At 36.8% G+C, this 12,883-nt stretch overlaps 1 pseudogene; it reads left to right on the top strand.

The window, feature by feature from the left end:
• LOC135717587 (uncharacterized) overlaps nucleotides 1-12,883 on the top strand; it is a 103,830-nt pseudogene that overhangs the window by 49,367 nt on the left and 41,580 nt on the right.

Below are 12,883 nucleotides of genomic sequence, written 5' to 3' on the forward strand. Positions count from 1 at the left end.
GGGAAGCAAATTCCAACGTCATCAAACAAGCAAATAGAAACTCGGTATAGTTTGTTGCAGCTCCTTCCACTCTACTGGCTGCTTGGTAAGCTAAGACACCCATAGGTATATTAAAAGCACGCGATTAAAACCAACAATAAGACCACTGTTGCACGATGTTTCGCAAGGAAATGTTTGTGTGTGAAGATATCTCCTTTTACTTGTTCAAAATGGAAGAATAATTGATGCTGATGTTATAGTTTTTACGATCCAATTATTCCGCTTCGGTGTTTTATTGACGACTGTTGCTTCCTCCCCCTCAGCGACTTCATCTCCATCGACCAGACCGCTTTGCCATCAAAAGTAACCGTCAGAGATGATGCACGACAGAACAAACTGAGGTTATTGTACGAAAACAAGCTCACAAATTGCCAGGAGAGTTTTCGGTTTTTGATACTGTGCAAAATTGTGCAGACAGGGAAATAAAATAATATGAAATTTTCCATCCTGCCGAGATGGATGCAGCAAGCGTAAACAAAGAGGATTTTGCACTGAAGGATCGACTTCGTTTTGGATGTTTTAAAGGCTTGTGTCTGTGTAATGTTTGATTTGCTTTTAAGTAGGACACCGTCGTTGAGTCATATTTTAGAATTAAACAGAATTATTTGAATGCATGTAAACTACTTTATAGCTAAAGGATAGGATATTTATATATATCATGCTTCTAAGATATTGATAGTAATGCTGGTAGATTACCTTTTCGTAGGGCGTTACTAGTATTAGAACAACCACCGAACCTTAGTGCTAACTACTTCTAACAAGTTGGAAGTTTTTTTTTGCAATGAAAGATATAATTCTTAGTCCTTGTTACTTTTGATGCTTTGTTAATAGTGACAAAGCTTGGGTTGAATCAAGACAAAAATTAATCAGTTAGTTTTCATCCATGTGATTCCTAATATTCTATTCGTTGTCCTCTAGTTTGAAGTGGTTGAGACTAGTGTTCTAATGCATGGTGCAAACCGGTGTCATTGCTTGATTTTGTTTTTTAGGAATCTGATTTTAACTGACTCAAATATTATTGAGTACCGTGCAGAAGATCCAAACACCTAACAAATGAATCAAAATCCGTACACTTCATACAAAACACCTTCCCTTTTATGAGGTGTAGTTCTTCTTAAAGTTCCATGCAAACCCTTCGTAAGATCAGATAGGATTTCAAATTGTTCTGAATTCCATTTGAATTCTTCCCAGTGCTAGTTTCGAATGCAAATTAGAGTTCCCTTGAAAAACTGAAGGTTTATTGCTATGTTAAGTGGTAACTAACATAAAACTAACGATTTCTTTTAGTGTACGGACTAAGAAGTATATCAGTTAGCTTACAATTCAAGACTAATCCATTTAAGGGAGAACAGCCCATAATGCACCCCTGGGGTAAAATGCCCACTTATAGAAAAACAGCGATAACTTTTCCTCAGATGCATTCTCCGGGTAACGGTTTGTGATTGTTTTCAACTGGAGGTTTAACAAATAATTCTTGATCATAAAATCGTGTATTGACCTACTGATTCCTTAAAAAAAATTGCATTTTGTGCAAAACAGGACACAGTTGTTAAAATCATCGACTGTAAATTAAGCTTTTATCATCATGTATCACAAAAAAAAAATTTAAAAATTTACGTTTCGTATATTTTTTAGATATTTTACTTGATGAATCACAGTTATACATTCTATTGAGATTTTGAGACCTTATTTCTGATGTAACATAAAGAAATAATCATTTGAAATACCGCATCCCTTTGCATTATCTACTTGCAGGGGTTATGGTTTGTTTACCATGGGGTGCATTTTACCCCAATGTTGTGGTGCGTTTTGGCCATTGTTGTCGTGCGTCTTGTCCCAATGTTGTAGTGCATATTGCATCATGAATCAGGCGTTTTGCCCCGCTATCATTTTGGAAGCAATTTATAAAATACCTTGAAAGTCATGGAAAATCATCCTTTTGTAGTTCTAAATCACTCGATCTTTGTAGAAAACATGGTAATGAACCAAACGCCATTACTTTCTTCTTGATTTTAGCTTCCATTCGCCAGCCATTGACGATTTTGCTTAAAGGGTGCGTTTTGCACCATCCTACCCTATTCAGTTTTCTTATATGCTACTTCGAAAGTGCATATGGCAAGAAATACAAGAAATTTAGTTCATTCGAAAGCTATTCAGATTGACGGTTAATTATATAAAGAAATGCTATTACACATCATAGGCTCCTCCAACATTGCAACAAGTCATTTGTAATCTTTCAAACGTTCTTTTCTTTCCTTAATCCGGTTGGATCTTCTTGGTAAATCGACGGATTGTTGGGATCGCCCAATGCTTGTTTTGTGGTATCGACCTGGGGGGGGGGGGGGGACGTGCTCTCAAATCAGCCTACTGATCATTCTTGCATGAAACTGGTTCCAAACGTAAACAAACGCTGTATGTTTCTTATGGCGTGTTTACGTTTGGAACCAGTTATGCGAGGCATGCGAGGTAGGCGACGATTGTTCGTATTTGACAGCCACCTGTATAGCTGATTTATATGACGTTTCCATATTTGCTGCTCTTCAGTTAATACCAAGGCTGTGTTCCAATTCAGTGCCAAAATTTCAAAGGGGCGTAATTGCATTTGTAAACAATGGCTTTAGCCTACAATATCTCGCGAATAAAAGCTCACTTATGAAAATAATGACACCAATAGGTAGAGGAATATTTCCTCTACCATCTAGCATTGTTATTTTGAAGGAGTGAGCTTTAAGATGCGAGAAATCGACAGCTAAAACCATTGTTTACAAAAGCAGTTACACACCTTTGAAATGTTGGCACTGAATTGAAGAATTTTTACTCAAACTTGACATATGAGAATTTTTCCCCTCAAATTTCAATCTGTCAAAAATAAGTCTGATCCGGAGGAGACTTATTTTTGACATATGGGAATCTTTTACCTTCTGTTGTTGTCTGTGTTGGTTGGCAAAGATCGCGTGCTATTTTCGATTTCGATCGGTGAATATTCTAGCATATTCCGTGGATTTTATAACCAATCCAAGCACCAATCACCTTTTTGTCTACGATGGAGGGTAACTGAAGAAGCAGAAAAAGTAAGTAAACCTAGCAATTAACGAAATCTTATTATTTATTCTGAATTTTCACATTGCAGTGTCCGAGGAGCAAGTGAGATGCTTGATTACCGCCCGGGTGGAGTGCAATCATTTTTCCACCACAAAATTTTTCGACAGGAAAGCAGCGTGGGCGTAAGTTTTTCTTTCAAATTCAAAATAATTATTTCACTGCTGCGGCCACGGCAATAATAGGCATCAGTTTCGTCACACACAATCTCAAAAATGGGAAAGCCAAACTGCCGGACGGTAGCCAGGAGTAATCTTATTCACTCGTGCGCTTATGTTAATTTAAGGGCTGCGGAGTCGGAGGCATTTTTTGTAGGATCTGGCCTTATAGTCACCGCCAGTGGTGTTTTTACCGGTGGAATAAAATAAATTTATCTGATTTTGACACCAGACACTACGGAAAGGCCTCCGACGCTCTGACTCTGAGTCGACTCCGCAGTTCATATTATTTTGTAGGTTAAGGTTTCCACTGTTCTGTGGCTGTATCATAAAATTACAACGAAATTCATGGTTCACAACATTAAAAATCATGGTATTTAGGAAATTTACAGGTTGTTAAGCATTCTTAGATTTTCTCAAAAGATTTTTCGGGTATTTTTCCAGGGATTTCTTCTCCAATATTCATCCATTCCGGAATTCTTTTGGATATTCTGAAGCAATCCTTCAAGAGTTTCTTTTAAATATTTCAAAGGTAACTCCGAGAAAATATGCTTTCATGAATCTATTCTGGAATGCTTAAAAATTAATACCCTAAAAATCCTCCTACGAGCAGTACCTGAAGGATTGCGAAAAAGATTCCTAATAAATATTTTTTCAAATATTTGCTTTTGAAAGCGTTATGAGGTTCTTCTTTGAATCTTTTAAGGAATTTGATTTTCAGAATTGCCATTTAGGGGAAATGGATGTAATGTCGGCCTAAATTCCCCTAGTTTGGGCCCAGTTTGGGAAAATATCCATTAGTACCGTCCCAATGACGCGTTCATCTAGATAAAATTGACAAAAAGCACATTTTTAGCGATGGGCCCAATCTTAGATCCATAGGCCAACATTAGAACCATTTCCCCTATTTCACTTTTAAATGATCAGTGATGTGTATTACTTTCCTCGTTTATGGCCAAAGCTTGGACTCTGATTTTTTTTCTAAATTTTCTTACTGCACAATAAAAGAAAAAGCAGGACTGGGAGAATTCACCGTCCAGCAGATTAAAACCAAGTGGACCAACTTGATAACAAAATACAAGGTATGTGAGGAATGCTTGGAATAAAAATAAAAATGTTGACAATTTTCTTTTGCAGGTACTCGTTACACCTCCTACTGAGGGAGCTACGGAGAACGGGGAACAAACCCCAGACGATTGGGAACGCTTCAACCAACTACATGACTTTATGGCAACGCAACATATCATTAACCCGCCGTTAGTGGTGAACAGTTGCGGGATTGTGCTGGAGGTACCCATCATGATGAAATGTATGAAGCTGGGCCATCATGGTCAGGTCCCGATGCTTATTATTCAAGCGCTGAGTCAGGGCCAATAATATCCAGCCCGGAAGCAGGACCTTCGAGCCCCCCTGAAGCTTTTGCAGAGCAAGGTGGAGGAGGAAACAGGCGAAGAAAACGATTTTCTCAGCAAGATATGTTCGAGCATTTTGTTCGAGAATCGAAAAGGAAGAAGAAAGAAGGGAAACAGTTTTTAAGTATGATAAAATGCATTGCAAAATCCCAAAACATCGATGTTCCGAACTTCAGTTCAAGTTCTTCAGAATCTGAAATGGATTTTTAAACGTAAATTTTATTTTATATCTAAAATGTTAATAAATGCATAATAACTTAACCAATAGCATAAGAAGTTTTAGAGATTGAAACAACTCGATATATTACAAAAGATCTGGTAGATAGAGCATCCAAAATAATGTTCATTTTCTTAAAACGAGAATACTTTTGGTTTTGTTATCAGTTAGCCCCGAACTACAAAAATAGTTTTCACCATTAGGTCAAGGCTATTTTTTCTCATTGATAGCGCTATTCCAATGATAGTAAGTTAGAAATTTGGAAAAGTGGATGGCTTTGGATGCATATTATGGTCAAAATAAGTCAAAAGAAATCATTCATTATCGTTCAGTTTTTTCCTTGAAATTTTTGTTAAATAATATTTTCTTGCAGAATATGTTAAAAGGTAGGGAATTTTTATGTACTTTTTTATGAAGAATATGCTAAATCTTCTCTCCCCCACCAAATGTTACAGATTGTCATCAAAATAGATGGAATGTTGAGACCGTTAGAGTGAATTTTCTCTTTAAAATTTTAATGTTTTGGGCCTCTGGGGATTGGTAGTAAAGCGGTTAAAAATTAAAGGGAAAAAACCTTTTTTATTTAATTCTAGCTTAACAAAAGTTTCGAGGAAAAAACTGAACGACAAAGTCCATAAACGATTTCTTTAGGTTGTCGTCAACTTTTGTTTTTTTTTGAAAAGCTATGTGAAATTCACATGGATTTCATGCATTACATATGTGATATATTTTTTGAGTGTATCCCTGTTTCCAAGTTTGGTTACAAGATTAGACTCTGGAGAGCATTTTATGTGGTCGTTGGGAGCGTGTGGTTCTGAATATGGCGATGAGTGTGCAAAATATTACGCAATTCCATCCTCCCTATTCGCACGCACCCGAGGATCGGAGGCGAATGCCACTTCGACTTGTTTTGTCTACTTACTACTCTCTGACGACTGTGCTGGGGAAGCAGCATATGCATGTACTTAATTGGTGAATTTGTTAGTTAATTCGGACATTTACCAGTTTTTCAATAGTTTTTTTGTAGAAAATCAACGTTTGAAAGCATTGCTATCGATGCTTAGCCATATTTCTGATCGATTGGTGATAAAATTATTGAAATTGGACCAGGGGCAGCTGAGTTATTAACGTTCAAAATCTTTCTTAATTTGTTACATGTTCTATTTTCGGTTTTCACCTAGTGTACCCCCATATAGAAATCAAAGACGTAGTCCTACGTCAAAAGCAAAAGGAAACACCAGAATCCAGCTGAGTTATTAACAAAGAAGAAAACCAATGAAAATAATCGATAATTGTAGCTAAGCCCTTATGACTCTGAATACCAGATTTATATTAAATTTGGTCAAGAAAATACCCTAATAAAAATAATCATAAAAGAGAGCTTAACGACGTGTTCGAAATACAGTTCGTTTATGGTATTTGTTTGTTAGGGTAAAGCAATGTATTTTATGGTTACTTTAATGTAATCCTGAAATTATTTTGAGTCGGTAATGTATGCAATGTATTCAGTTAATTTGGTTCAGCATATGTTGTAAAAGAGTCTGACGGAAGGCGATTCCCTCTCCAGTGTCTCTTCCAGGTGGTTCACCACACTCGTTCCGTTCTGTTCTATTGTCAGCAGCTTGCTCCGTCTCTTCAATAATAGGTTCAGCCTCCATTACGTCGTTTTCGTCGACACATATGTTGTGAAGTATGCAACAAGCCACTATGACCTTGACCGAATTAACGATTCGAAGCTCCAAATCTTTACTGAAGATGCTCCTCCATCTCGTTTTCAACTGCCCGAAAGCACACTTCACAACAGTCCTGGCCTTGCTGTGAAAATTATTGAATTTCTTCTCCATCGGTGTTAGACGTCGACGCTCAGTCTCCTTGAAGGGAGTTACGATAGCTATCGGATGTATACTACACGGATACCCGCTATCTCCGAGCAGATAGTATCCAACCGAAGGGTACAAACGCCGATAGTACAGAGGACTATTATACATTACCCTCGTATCGTGAACCGATCCTGGGAATCCCACACAAATGTCAATAAATTTGAAGTTGCTATCGCACACCGCCTGGCATTGCATGGAGTAATTGAGCTTCCGGTTGATGTACTGGTCATGCAGAGCAGGAGGACACTTTATGCGTACATGTGACCCATCAATCGTACCAGCCGCTCGCTCAAAAATGCAAGTGTTAGCTCGGTTACAAAAACGTTGCGCAATTTCACGCAATTCGAGCTCAGTTGGGTACTTTATTACCTGCATCATTAGAACGTCGACGCAAAAGTCCAACATTTTTGAGCAGAGCCGCTTGACCGTTGTTCGTGAAATATCAAATACTGCTCCGGCGACGCGGTAACTTGTTCCAGCGGCCAGCCAAAACAAAAACACGGACAACTCAATCTCTACTTTCCACCCAGAACGCTTGTGTGGCATCAAGCTGATGATTTTCCGGAATACGTCAACAGATACGCGAAGATGCTCCTTGATGGTCTTGGGATCTTGTTGTAGAATATTCATCATCAAGGCCGAAGGGACATTTGCAGCATATTGAACTCTGGGACTTACCGGATACTGGATGGAGACCAGATCAGCTCCTCCCTTTCCATGGGGACGAAACAATCAATTACGAACTGCCGGACGATACGAGTTACCGGACGATACAAATTACCGGATGATAGAGTATAAACAACAATCAATACGAAACTAACGATTTTAAATTGGCTCACTACTTAACTAGCCTATTGGTCCCAAGATTAACGTACCCCATTCTAGTCAAAGTTCTACTACACTGAAACAAATCGACATGTACTTTTTATTGGATCCATCTTATAACATAGCAATGTCAGCAGATTTATTCATTCTATGTGATGATTGATAGATTCCATCGGATTATCACTTAAAAATTATGACTGCGATATGGAATGATTTCTATCATAATTTCACATACTTAGTACTTGATAAAACTTTGCTTCGAACGTGGTTAGCGATAGGTAAGATGTATACAAATATTGTCTGATATATTTCATGGTGAATAACTGTTGATATGTCATCTGTCAGACATCTAGAAACTAATGCATAATCATATAAGTTTGCACTATGAGAAAATTCAGTAAAATATACCTATTTTCATGATGAATATTGCTCACTAAAATATTTATCTTATAAGATAATCATGTATATTTTATTGGAGTTGCTTTTGACAATTTTTGACGTTTGTTGATATAACACGTGTAAACAGACATTTAGAAACTATTGGACTGTCATTTAATTTTGCAGTATAGGAAAACATGTAAATCTCATTGGAATAGCTTCCTTTGATTTTTGAGGTTTAAAGATTGTAAAAAGATCTATCCCAATCATTAAATAGTCATATAGATTTGCCTTTTAAGAAATCCAACAGCAAACATTTGTTTTGGCATGGTTTTCCGGAATGAATACGGCTCCCAATAAAAAAACATCTTACATGATTGTTCTTTAAAAAATATTGAAACAATTTTCAATGATGTTATCGTACCCTCATTAAAATAATTAGTCGAACTAAATATTGCTAACAACAATGATACTGTATTGAATAATCTTTATTTGTTATTGTTCCATAATATAAGGGGTTCCGAAAAAGAATGTATTGAGATTGAAAAAAAAAAATGATTCTACTACAATATTTACGTTGCTAAGATTCTAATTGTAAGCCTTCTGCACGGCTAATTCAGATTCCAGCACTAGTAATCGAACTTTATGAACTCATATAATATAGTCGTTGTTTTATTGCACAGAGGAGCATTAAGAAAGATTTGAATACACGACACCACTTAAACGGAGCATAAATTTGTCAGTGCTGTTTTTCTTCACTCTAGCAAAACGAACATAACGTTGCACTACATTCCATGTCGGGAGAGCTGTTCTTACTTCATGCTAATTGAACGAGCTCAATCTTGAAGTCAGCCGTGGCCCAGTGGAATCGAGCACAGACACCGAAAGCATCACACCTCAACAGTTCTGGATCGAATCCCAAATCAGCTACAATAAAAAAGACACAACTGTGAAAGCTCCCACTACTGCCTGATGTTTATTTTTCGATTTATTTTTAGAAATCGATTAAATATATGTGTCAAAAGAAGAAGTAAATTTCATGTGATTTTTACCTAAACTTTACTTCGATTGATTTATGACACATATATTATATTGTGGTGAAAAGTAAAGCTTATGCTTATGGGTTTCAAATCCATTCCAGTTAATTATTGTAATTTGTCCGATTTTAATTTATCATATGATGATCATATAAAAGTTAACAAATTATCAGCATTGTAAATGTATCAGATATTTATATAGAATTTACCTGACACATTTTCAATCATATCATTTTCAATGGATTATCTTATAGCGCTAATTTATTAGACTTCCACATAACAAGAATATGTCATATTGGTTCAGTGTACTACACAATGTTTCAAGAGCAAATTTTCATTATGTCGTAAGTAACATTCGCACCGATCTGAGAAAAATAAAGTTTTGTTTTGATGACCGAAAAGTTATTCCTATTTCCAATTAAACACATATAATCTCATAGTGATAGCAATGTTTAACATATTCAGCCGGGTTTTAATCATACAAAGGCAAATCGCTAGCTTTCATGCTAAGAAATACTGGTTTTTGAGTCAAAAGTTATTATACGTCGTTTGGTGGCCCCTATTGTTACTTAAGTCAAAGTGTATTTACCAGGATATTCGGGAGAATTATCAATTACGTCTCCTTACGTGCAGCCCATTCATCATTTTAGGACCACCGAAATCATCTTAGCAACAAACAGTTCGATATATTCACTTTAATAATGAGAAAGCGAAACGACGAAAGAACACTTTTCACGGGTTTCTCAGTGCTGTTACTTAAGGCAAACGGCATCTCCATAGAAATCGGATGACTTAAGTAACATCGAAAACTATTTTGATCGGAAGGTTATTACGTCAAAAAGCAATTCGACTGGTAAATAAATTTAAAAATGGGATGTGATCCTATATTCGGACAGTATATAGTGTAATAGCAGGAGCATCGATTGACACTGATAGCTCGACTTTGTTTACCTTTGTTACATTCGACATAATGAAAATTTGCTCTTGGCTTGTTTTGATTCGCTATGAAAGTTTGACAGATAAAATGAGGGGTTAGTGGATTTTCCTATGTTTTGAGGGGTGAATCGATTAGCTTGGGACCGTAGAGAGTACCAGAGCTGAGCCAAAAAGTTGAGCACGTTTCTTCAGGACCTTCTAGTCTTAGAGTTACCTCTATGGTATAAATCCGGAAACCAACTTTCGATCGATACGAGGAACGGTCACGGGGACACTGACCCGCGGCACGGTACAAAAAATCAACACAAGAAAAACAATCTTCCGGTACAGCCGACCAAACAAAAGTTCAATTGGACCACGAAAAACTTATTTTTGACACTTAAATGATTCAACGAAGGGGAAATAATTTCTAATCTGCTAAACAGCCCAAGTAAACAACTCGACTCGACTCCTGTTCTGCCAGGGGGACCCTATCCCTGTCAACCACATATAGATGCACCATAGCTCACATGATTTTGACACTTTTGGACAATCTGACACTTTTGGGCATACTGACAGCGGTAAAACTAACGGAGGAACGACAAAACAAAACAGCTTACTCATTCACACTATCATCCAATGAGATATACATTAAGGTAAAGCACATAGACTATCATCGCAGTGCTGAATACTACACTGATAAAATTTCAAAGATTGTTTTTATGTGTTCCACACATGAATTTTTGCAATGTGATCAAAAAAATGGTATATCTATGTGTCGGACACATACTTAATATGTGTACACATAAAAGCCATGTGTAACCACACATACTATTCATTTGACTCTTAAATTTCATGTGTGCTTCTGGGTGGATTCTGTTTATGTGTTGTCATATGAAAATCATGTGGAATTTTACATGGAAATTCGCCAATAAAAATGTGTGGAATTCTATTAGTGTAGAAATAGTAGTCTGTTGCAGTCATCCTTACCCATTGATGAGAGTTCCGCCGACATTCGTGATTGTTGCCCCTGTGTTTTTTGCACAGTACTTCGGACGAATCGCTACTTATTTGGTATCCGTGTATCCAGTACCAAAACTGTTTCACCTACGTTTATCTTCCGAACGGTTTTAAGCTGGTGGTGGTCTTTAACAGGATCAGACAGAGGCGGCATAGATATGGTAGCCCTCTTTACCAAGTCTAGTCTCAGGTTTACCTTTCTTCCGAACATTCGCTGTGAACACGGTAACCAGCGTAAACACATTAATGTGTAAAATTTCACACATTTCGTGAAAAAAGGGGTCTACTCATAAAATGTGTAAACTGCGTTTACAGATTTATGTGTAAACCTATGAAACGTCAATAGAAGTGTATTTTTTACACATTTTTTAAGAACGGTTTTTACTGCAAAATGTGTAAAAAGTAATCATTCAGAGAAATTAAATTTGATAAGGACGCATGGTTTTTTTTATTAATATCGAAGTTTTCTTATTTGTGTTAATGATAAAATGAAGATTGATCGGATTCATTATTATTTTATTAAAATAAAATCGTAGCCAGACATCGGACAATGAAAACTTTAAAAATGATTATTTTTCTAGGGCTTAGCTATGAAAATAATATAAATCACTTACCTTCTAGCCTGTCCACCGTTGCTCTGTTACAGTTAACCGAGGTTTGGACCGTAGTTTCTCCGGTTTCTGTTAAAATTTCTGAAAGTGTTTCGCTTAGCCAAATGGCGTCCATCAACGAAGCAGAAGTTTTTTTTACCCATTAATTATTATAAAAATACACAGTTTTTGACTGGTACTACATTCTTAAAATGTGTATTTTTTTACACATTTTAAGATCTTTAAATTTACACACTTTTTGACAGTTGCATATAAATATAAAAAAAATGTGTATTTTTTTTTACTCATTTATGTGTTTACGCTGGTTACCGTGAAGGTGTCTCCTGTGTGGTGCAGTGAGGATTGTTGCGGTACACTCATAAAATAAATCACATAACCAGTGGAAAATATCCATGCGAATTTCACATAACTTTCATGTGAACCGTTAATTGGAATTTGCACCACTAAATCAAATGAACGTTATCTGTCCAATGAAATCTATATGATTTCTCATATAGAATTTCGAATGCTATGTGATATTCAGGTAAAATTCATTGTTTTTGGAAAAATACTATGTGCGTTCCAAATAGAAACTAAGTGAAAACTTTTTTCAGTGTACACCATCAAGAAATTCACAATTCTAGATAGAGCTGGAATTAGGGCCTAACAGCTTTTGTAAACAATGACTTCTATCGATGATTTCTAGGAACTCAAGTCACGCCCACGCATACCAGCATAACCATCGGATAGGGAAAGTCTTTCCCTACTCAATGAAGATGTTGGTTTGCGTGGGCGAGTCTTGAATTTCTAGAAATCATCGATAGAAGTCATTGTTTACAAAAGCTGTTAGGCCCTAATCCCAGCTCTATCTAGAATTGCGTCCTTAACCATCATGTCACCTTGCACTGATAAATGGAACTATTCCCATTGGCTCACTACTTGACTAGCCTATTGGTCCCAAGCAAATCGACTGGTACTACACTATGTTTGTTTTGATTCGCTACGAAAGTTTGACAGATAAAATTAAGGGTAGTGGATTTTCCTATGTTTCGAGGGGTGAATCGATTAGCTTGGGACCGAAGATAGTACCAAAGCTTAGCCAAAAAGTTGAGCTCGTTTCTTCGGACCTTCTGGTCTTAGAGTTACCTCTATGTTAATACCATATAGGTAACTCTAAGACAACAAGGTCCCGAAATAACGTGCTCATCTTGTTGGCTCAGCTCTGGTACTCTCTTCGGTCCCATGCTAATCAATTCACCCCTCGAAACATAAGAAAATCCACTAACCCCTCATTTTATCTGTCAAACTTTCAT

Source organism: Ochlerotatus camptorhynchus, unplaced genomic scaffold (genome assembly GCF_037179485.1).
Source record: "Ochlerotatus camptorhynchus isolate MF236.1 unplaced genomic scaffold, CSIRO-AGI_Acam_v1.1 ptg000062l, whole genome shotgun sequence".
NCBI lineage: Eukaryota > Metazoa > Arthropoda > Insecta > Diptera > Culicidae > Ochlerotatus > Ochlerotatus camptorhynchus.